We start from the raw sequence: 9937 nt of genomic DNA on the forward strand, positions 1-9937 counted from the left end.
ATTCTTTCTTTATTAATTAAATATATTAATTCTATTTTCAGCTTTGTAATATCAATTTAGCCCATCCCTTAAGTTTTGTATTTTTTCACCAGTGTAATTTCATTGTTGATACTGTTTAATTTCTAGTAATTCTTGGTCATTTTTATAATCCACCTATATTTATATTGAAGTTATTTTTAAAGATTCTTATCTTATATAACTTGGAATACAGTAGGAAGACCTTCAGATTGTATTATAATTATAACACCTTAAGTGATTTTTCCTTTTATTTGGATCTATGTATTATCTCTAATTATCTTATAATTGTTTTGTCTGCTTATCTTCAGCAAAAGTTGTCTTCTCAGTTGGATCACCATGATCTTGGTTTAGGCATTCACCGCTTCTAAAACTAGAAGTTCTCATTAGGCTTTTCTTACCTTTTTGTTGTTGTTGTTTTACAACCATTTTTTATTCTATAGTGCGGTCTGGCTCTTACACGCACATACTACAAGGATGGCTTCATGACTTTCACATGGCATTTCTGTCTGCACATCTCAGATCTGTGTTTTCTACCACAAATCTGGGTTGACAGTAAGAATGTTTTGAATTCCCATCCTTGAATGCCTGACAAACATAGGACATATACCCTTTTTTTATTTTTTTTATTTATTTATTTTTTTAATATATGAAATTTATTAAAAATATGGAACGCTTCACAAATTTGCGTGTCATCCTTGCGCAGGGGCCATGCTAATCTTCTCTGCATCGTTCTAATTTTAGTATATGTGCTGCCGAAGTGAGCACAGGACATATACCCTTGATGTTGTTCTCACATTCTAGACCTGATGTTCAGGTTCAGGGCTCCTGGTGGTTTCTGTGCCTCCTCATTTCAATCAGTGGATGGTTCAATGTTCCCTTTTTGGGAGGAAGGATGTTGTCAATTCTTTCTGGCTTTTGACATCAGCTACAAGTGTAATTACTTTATAGAATGTTTTGTTAGCAGATATACATTCACTGTCTTTGTGTTGAGACTACGATGCACTCTACAAGCCCCCTTCTCATTTATTTTTTTGCTTATTTATTTACATAGGCAGAATCAGCCTACGTAACAGCCTGACCGAAGTTTATGTATTTAATAGCTGATGGATTTAAAATTCTGATCTACGTTTTTTGGCTCCTTGTTGAGTAATTTTGATGTTCTATCCAAGAATACACTATGTACTTTGTTTAACTCATCTTCATTCTTTTCAAGAAAAAGAAAAGAACACAGGGGCACCTGGGTATCTCTGTTGGTTAAGCGTCTGACTCTTGGTTTTGGCTCAGGTCATGATCTCATGGTTTGTGAGTTAGAGCCCCACATCAGACTCCGTGCTGACAGTGCAGGGACTGCTTGGCATTCTCGCTCTTCGTCTGTCTCTGCCCTTCCCCCATTTACTCTCTCTGTCTCTCTCTCAAAAGTAAATAAAAAAAAACTTTAAAAAAACAGAAAAAAAAAAAGAAAAGAGCACAATATAGCTAGTGTTTCATGGGACTTTAGATTGAATTCACATACATAATTTTTTTTTTCAACAAATGGTACATATATGCTTCGTACAAATGCTTGTCAGACATCATTTATCTTGACATTTTAACCCCTTGATCAGTTCTGAGACAGAGAGATCATTTACTATATACTCTCTGCAGTAGACTGAATGTTTATGTCACCCCAAATTTATATGTTAAAGCCCTAGTCCCAATGTGATGATAGCTAAAGGTGGGAGGCTCTGGGAGGTAATTAGGTTACGAGGACAGAAATTTCGTGAATGAGATAAACGCCTTTATAGAAGCCTGAGGATTCGCCAGTTCTCTTGGCACCACGTGAAGATGGTCAACAAACTGAAACCCAGAGGAGGGTTTTCACCAGAACCTGACCAAGTTGCCACCGGTTCTCCCTGATTGCAGACTTTTAGCGTTCAGAACCGCGAGGAATAGACTTGTGTTTGAGAAGCCACCCAGCTTATGGCGTTTTGTTACAGCTGCTTGAGTTGACTAAGATATTTTCATTCATGGTAAATGAGTAACTGTTTTTTTTTTTTAATTCAAAGAATACTGGAGGAACAAATATAAAGTGAAAATTTTCCCTTTTTCCAAATCAACTTGAAAAAATGGTACTAATTGCCATGTATATGATACTTTGAAAGTCAATACAGTAGATTTTTAGACAACAAATAAAAGAACGTATGTGGTTTCAGCAATCCGGTAAGGAAATAACAATAACAACACTTTTGTTTTATACGGAAACCAACCACACAAATTTGTGTAGAGTTGAGAAATGTGTGCCTTATTCTCCAAAGGAAATATTACATCACAGTTTGTCATTTCATTGAATGTGTTTCCACAAAGGTGAAAATTGTTGTTATGAAACCTCAGTGCATCACGCTGTTGAGTTTGTAAGATTTTACCCGGGGCCTTCAAGCCAGTAATACGGTTTCAAGACAGATTGTCTTAACACAACCAGCTAAATGAAAGCCAAACAGGGATACAGGAAATTGGTTGTTGTGTCTTTGAGGCATATAAAAAGAAAGGAGATGCTAAACAGTAAAGAAAATCGTAATTTAAAAGAGAATAATGGAACTGAACATTGGAAGGTATTATATTGCAACTTGAATCAAATAATTTTGAAAAATCTTCATCAAGGTCTTTTTCTTAGTCAATTATGCAATTAACATTTGCTTGCTTTCTGCTATACCTGCTTCTAGTGTATGCACATGTAGCTTATTGTGTGTATTTATGAGGGTATTGTTTGGAATGTGTAGTGTGTGTGTGACATAAAGATGTACTAGTGAACATACCCCTACACAATCAGTGTGTCCTCAGAGCCAAGACTTATTACCCTTCAATGAATATATATTGAACTTTAAATTTTTTTAAATGTTTATTTATTTTTGACACAGAGAGAGACAGAGCATGAGAGGGGGAGGGGCAGAGAGAGAGGGAGACACAGAATCCAAAGCAGGCTCCAGGCTCTGAACTGTCAGCACAGAGCCTGACGCGGGGCTGGAACTCATAGACCGCGAGATCATGACCTGAGCGGAAGTCGGACGCTCAACCCACTGAGCCACCCAGGCGCCCCACGAACTTTAATAAATAAGTGAATACATATGGGTGCAAGGTTGGAAATGACCATATATCCAAGAACCATAATTTATTTACAAAAAGAAATTATTTTGCTTACAATTTTCAACTTGGGCAGGGCCGCTGGGGACAACTCCTCACTGAGTAGCATCAGCTGGGGTAGAATAGAGCATGGCCGGATGCAGGATTCATATAAAGGCTCACACATGTAATGCCTTCCAGTGGATCCTGCCTATTGTTGGGAACTCAACTAGAGTTCAGGGTTGAAAAACCTACACATGACTTCTCTAAGTACCTGCCCAGAAACTGTATTGTCTATGATGACAATGTTTAAAAATATACAAGTAAAGTGCATACCACATATTTATAATATATTTATAATGAAAATGAGCCAAACTGTTAAGAATTATTTGTTTTTATTCTTTAAATGAGCTGTTAGAAGAATTTTTAAAGATATTGTTACGTAGCAATATATTACCTAAATCATGAGTGGTTTTAAATTTTATCATTAAAGGCAGTATACATTAAAGGCACTTTAATAGAACATATGCAATATGACAATTATAAACATGCATTTAAAAGAATCATAAAAAGTTAGCATTGTAAAAGTGGTTACTCCAACTTGTTGAAATAATATGACTTTTTTTTTTTTAATTTTAGAGAGAACACAGTTGGGGGGAGGAGGAGAGGGGCAGAGGGAGAAAGAGAGAAAGTGAGAGAGAATCCTAGGCAGTCTCCATGCTCAGTGAGAAGCACGATGCCAAGCTCAATTCCACAACCTCAGGATCATGACCTGAGCTGAAATCAAGAGTAAGACACTCAACTGACTGAGCCCCAAGACACCCCATAATATGACTTTTGACTCAGGACCTCTAATGGTTAAAGCTGTATAAAATGCATTAGCTTAAGCAAAATTCATTTACATTACATATAAGAATTAGGGTATTTGACTACTTTTTCCCTTAAAAAGGTCTATGAACACTTACAAGAAAACTTTATTTGCTTTATTAAGTTCTTGATAAGAACAGGATCATAAAGTAGTATCGTAGGCATCCGCAGATAAAGGATGGTCCCCCCCAAAAATTTGCTTCAATTATTGAAACTGATGATGCCACACATACACATCAAGAGGGTATGAGAGGGTTATTACTGAGGCGCCTGGCTGGCTCAGTCAAAGTGTGTGAATTGATCTTTAAGTCATGAGTTCAAGCCCATATTGGGTATGGAGCCCACATAAAAAAATAAATTAAAAATGGGTTATTACTTAAATAAGTGGTCTTTCTGGGGAGCACAGGATAGCTCCCAAGTAGGCCCGAAAATGGGTTGAGAGTAAAGAAAGATTAGCTTGGGATTTTTCTGAAAGTTAGGGAGTGGGACAGGGGTGAGTATTCCCCTATGCAGGGGAGAAAGGAAGGAACGAATACCTGGGATTTCTTATCAGCTTGCTCATATGCGGAACAGGAAGGGAAGAGGAAATTGTGAAGCTTAAAAACCATCAGCAGTCAAATATATAAAAAAAAAAAAAATTGAGTCAGACTCTTTCATACAGGTAGACACTTGATATTTTTATATATCATATGTATACTTGTCTAAATGACATAAAGTGGAGAGAGCCCTCAAAAATCCTTGACTTCAGAATACAAGTGAAAATCATCTTGTGCTGAATCACCTCATTTGTGTGAGTACCTGCGTTACTGACCAGCCTCTTCCACTTTCTAGCGTCAGCACTGTAGTGCCACCCGCCTGATTTAATGCATCGTCCCATTGAATCCTCAGAAAGACCTTGGAATTTGCCCAACTTCACAGTTTAGACAAGTAGAAATTAAAAGCATTAGTAAAGCCTGTTAATTTAGAATTTGCAGACATTTCAGGTTGTGTTTATGGTAAATATTAACAATCCATAAGATAGAAATATAGGTGTTGTACTTGGAGAAAAAAAAAAAAACTTGATAGTGATACATGATAGATGATAGATAGATCATAGATAGATAGATCATAGATAGATAATAGATAGATGATAGATAGAAAATAGATGATAGATAGATGATAGATAGATAGATAGATAGATGAAAGAACTATAGGGGTACCTGGGTGGCTCAGTCGGTTGGGTGTCTGACTTCGGCTCAGGTCATGATCTCGCGGTCCGTGAGTTCGAGCCCCGCGTGGTGCTCTGTGCTGACATCTCAGAGCCTGAAGCCTGTTTCGGATTCTGTGTCTCCCTCTCTCTGACCCTCCCCCGTTCGTGCTCTTTCTCTGTTTCAAAAATAAACGTTAAAAAAGCTTAAAAAAAGAAAGAACTATAGTTAAAATAATTAATGTGATTTCAAAAGCTAAAAAAATGTCACAAGACTTTTCACTTTGCTGTATTCAACAGTGGTGCTTCGTTTGGTCACATGGTATTTTAATTTAAGCTGTTTTTTTTTTGTTTTGTTTTGTTTATCAACAGCTATTGTCATTATCCTATCTAAAACATAACCTTTGACAGAAATAGGAGACAGACTGCAAAAAATCATGATTTATAGAATGCTTAAGATGAAAAAAAAACCAGTCAGAATATAATTTCATTTTAACTATATTCAAATGATCCCTTTTGGAGATTTAGAATAAACTATATATATGTGTGTGTGTGTATATATACATATACACACACACACACACACACATACATATACATATATATGTATATACACATACAAATATATGTATCTATACATTTATGTATATCTATAGATACATATACATGGATATACACATATATCCATATATATATGTATATACACATATATCCATATATATATGTATATATATATTTTTTGAATAAACACATGACCCATGGTTATAAATAAGTATAAAATTATATATAAATTATTTTATGTAACTTTTATTAAAAAGAACTGCTGGCTATCTATCAAAGATATAATATCAGAAAAGAAAAAAAGTAGGGGATAAAACATATTTTATTACTTGGTTTCTCCTATTTAGGACATATATTGTATACACTGCTTTCTTTCATGCAATTGTTAATATTCATTGGTTACGATAGCTGAAATACTTCAGATAAAACTAATCTCTTTAAAATGGTCTTTTTGTATCTGTTTTATTGGATAAAGAATAATTAACAAGAAAATTATATAAAAATGTTTTAAGGTTGTTTAATTTATATTAAAAGGTGTCTAAGTTTTAACAGTTTCTAATTTTTTAATGTTTATTTATTTTTGAAAGAGAGACAGAGGTGAGTGGTAGAGGGGCAGAGAGAGAGGGAGACAAGGAGTCTGAAGCAGGCTCCAGGCTCTGAGCTGTCAGCACAGAGCCCGACATGGGGCTGGAACCCACAAACTGCGAGATCATGACCTGAGTCCAAGTTGGATGCTCAACCGCCTGAGCCACCCAGGCCCACCAACATTTTCTATTTTTTTAAGTTGTATTTAAATTCCACTTAGTTAACAAAAAGTGCAATATAAATTTCAGACATACAGTGTAGTGATTCAACACTTCCATACATCACCTGGTGTTCATCACAGCAATTCATTTCTTAATCCCCATCACCTATTTCACCCATCACCCCTCTGGTAACCATCAGTCTGTTCTCTGCAATTAATGCTCTTTTGTTTCTTAAATTACATGCATTGGTGAAATCATACGGCATTTATCCTTTTCTGACTGACTTATTTTGCTTAGCCCAATACTGTCTAGTTCTACCCACGTCATTGCAAATGGCAAGACTTCATTCTTTTTGATGGCTGATTAATATTCTATTGTGTGGTGCATGTGTGTGTGTGTGTGTGTGTGTGTGTACTTCTTTATCCATTTATCAGTTGATGGATGATGTTTCCATAATTTGGTTTTTGTAGATAATGCTGCTATAAATATCAGGTGCATGTATCTCTTTGAAATAGTATTTTTGTATTTTTTTGGGTAAATACCTAGTGGTGCAACTTGTGGATTATAGGGTAGTTCTGTTTTAACTTTTTGAGGAAACTCCATACTGTTTTCCAGAGTGGCTGCACCGGTTTGCATTCCCACCAAGAGTGCAACAGAGTTCCCTTTCTCCACATCCTCAGTGACACCTGCTGTTTCTTGTGTTGTTGATTTTAGCCAATTTGGCAGGTGTTGTGATGATGTCTCATAGTTTTGATAGTCACTTGATTATCAGTGATGTTGAGCATCTTTTTATGTCTTTGGCCATCTGTATGTTTTCTTTGGAAAAATGTATATTCATGTCTTCTGCCCATTTTTTAATTGGATTATTTGGTTTTTTGGTATTTAGTTTGATACATTCTTTATATATTTTGGTTATTAACCAAATCTGACATATCAGCGATGTCATTTGCAAATATCTTCTCCCATTCCATAGGTTGCCTTTAAGTTTTGTTAATTGTTTCCTTTCCTATCAAAATACCAACAGCATTTTTCACAGAGAGAACAAACATTCCTAAAGTTATATGGAACCACAGAAGACCCCAAAGAGCCAAAGCAACCTTGAAAAAGAAAAGCTGGCACAAAAACAGACACTCAGATCAATAAAGAACCCAGAAATGGACCTACAAACATATGGCCAACTAATCTTTGACAAAGCAGGAAAGAATATCCAATGAAATGCAGTCTCTTCAGCAAGTGGTGCTGGGAAAACTGGACAGCGACGTGCAGAAGAATGAACTTGGACCACTTTCTTACACAACACACAAAACTAAACTCAAAATGGATGAAAGACCTAAATGTAAGACAGGAAGCCATCAAAATCATCGAGGAGAAAGCAGGCAAAATCTTCTTTGATCTTGGCCACAGCAGCTTCTTACCTAACATCTCTGGAGGCAAGGGAAACAAAAGCAAAAATGAACTTTTAGGACCTCATCAAAATAAACAGTTTCTGCACAATCAGCAAAACTAAAAGGCAACTGACAGAATGGAAGAAGATATTTGCAAACGACATATCAGATAAAAGGTTAATATCCAAAATCAATAAAGAACTTACCAAGCTCAACACCCAAAAAAACAAATAATCCAGTGAAGAAATGGGCAAAAGACATGAATAGACACTTCTCCAAAGAAGACATCTGGATGGCCAACCGACACATGAAAAAATGCTCAACATCACTCAGCATCAGGGAAATACAAATCAAAACCACAATGAGATATCACCTCACACCTGTCAGAATGGCTAACATTAACAACTCAGGCAACAACTGATGTTGGCTAGGATGTAGAGAAAGAGGATCTCTTTTGCATTGTTGGTGGGAATGCAAGCTGGTGCAGCCACTCTGGAAAACAGTATGGAGGTTCCTCAAAAAACTGAAAATAGAACTACCCTACGACCCAGCAATTGCACTACTAGGCATTTATCTAAGGGATACAGGTGTGTTGTTTCAAAGGGGCACATGCACCCCAATGTTTGTAGCAGCACTATCAACAATAGCCAAAGTATGGAAAGAGCCTAAATGTCCACTGATGGATGAATGGATAAAGAAGATGTGGTATACACACACACACACACACACACACACACACACACACATACACAATGGAGTATTACTTGGCAATCAAAAAGAATGAAATCTTGCCATTTGCAACTACATGGATGGAACTAGAGGGTATTATGCTAAGCGAAATTAGTCAGTCAGAGAAAGACAAATATCATATGACTTCACTCATATGAGGACTTTAAGACATAGAACAGATGAACGTAATGGAAGGGAAGCAAAAATAATATAAAAACAGGGAGGGGGGCAAGACATAAGAGACTCTTAAATATGGAGAACAAACAGAGGGTTACTGGAGGGGTTGTGGGAGGAAGGATGGGCTAAATTGGTAAGGGGCATTAAGGAATCTACTCCTGAAATCATTGTTGCACTATATGGTAACTAATTTGGATGTAAATTAAAAAAAATAAAATTAAAAAAAAGAAAAAAAAAAGAGAAAGAAAAGCAAGGCTGGATGTATAACAATTGCAGACTTTGGATTATATTACAAAGCTGGAGAGATCAAAACAGTATGGTACTGGCACAAAAATAGACATATATATCAATAGAATGGAACAGAAATCCCAGAAATGAACCCAAACTGTATGGTCAACAAAGCAAGAAAGGGCATCCGACAGTAAAAAGACAATCTCTTCAATGGTGCTGGGAGATTTGGACAGCAATATGCAAAAGAATGAAACTGGATCGCTTTCCTATAACATATGCAAAAATAAATTTAAAATGGATGAAAGACTTAAGTGTGAGATCTGAAACCATAAAAAGCCTAGAAAAGAATGCAGGCAGTAACCTCTTTGACATTGTCTGTAGCAACTTTGGAGATGTGTCTCCTGAGGTAAGGGAAACAAAAGCAAAAATAAACTGTTGGGACTTAATCAAAATTAAAAGTTTCTGCACAGAGAAAGTAACAATCAACAAAATATTTTCTATTGTTTAATTAATACTTTCTCAACAATAGACATTTATTTCTTGAATGCTGCCTCTAGATTTTCCTTGCAGATTTTTCCAGTGTCAAGATTTATGGTTATGGGTTCCCAATGTTCCTCATTAAAGGGCATTCTATGAACACACAGTGTTCGTTTATGTATGTATGCAAAAACACAAATGTATGTACAGATGTGTATGCCTATATAATACAATGAGAAATTATATAAATGTGGAGTAAGAGTCTTTATTATATATCAAGAAGTTATTGAATTATTGTCACATTAAAATCTATAAGCAAATAAAATTAATAGAAAATAAAATTCTTTTTATTAAAAGTTTCAACTTTCCTGTTATAATAAAATTCAAAATGACTTTTAAATACAGTTTTTTTTCAAGACAATACTCTTAAAGCACTGAACAATTGAAATATTTTTTTTATTTTG

General features: G+C 35.6%; 1 non-coding gene across 1 annotated transcript; it reads right to left on the bottom strand.

The window, feature by feature from the left end:
* Positions 1-676: 676 nt before the first annotated feature.
* On the bottom strand, positions 677-783 carry LOC125935941 (U6 spliceosomal RNA). Its single transcript, XR_007461901.1, has one exon. It is a non-coding gene; the product is annotated as a U6 spliceosomal RNA (small nuclear RNA).
* Between the last annotated feature and the right edge of the window lie 9154 nt (positions 784-9937).

The sequence above is a fragment of the Panthera uncia genome (genome assembly GCF_023721935.1).
Source record: "Panthera uncia isolate 11264 chromosome A1 unlocalized genomic scaffold, Puncia_PCG_1.0 HiC_scaffold_17, whole genome shotgun sequence".
NCBI lineage: Eukaryota > Metazoa > Chordata > Mammalia > Carnivora > Felidae > Panthera > Panthera uncia.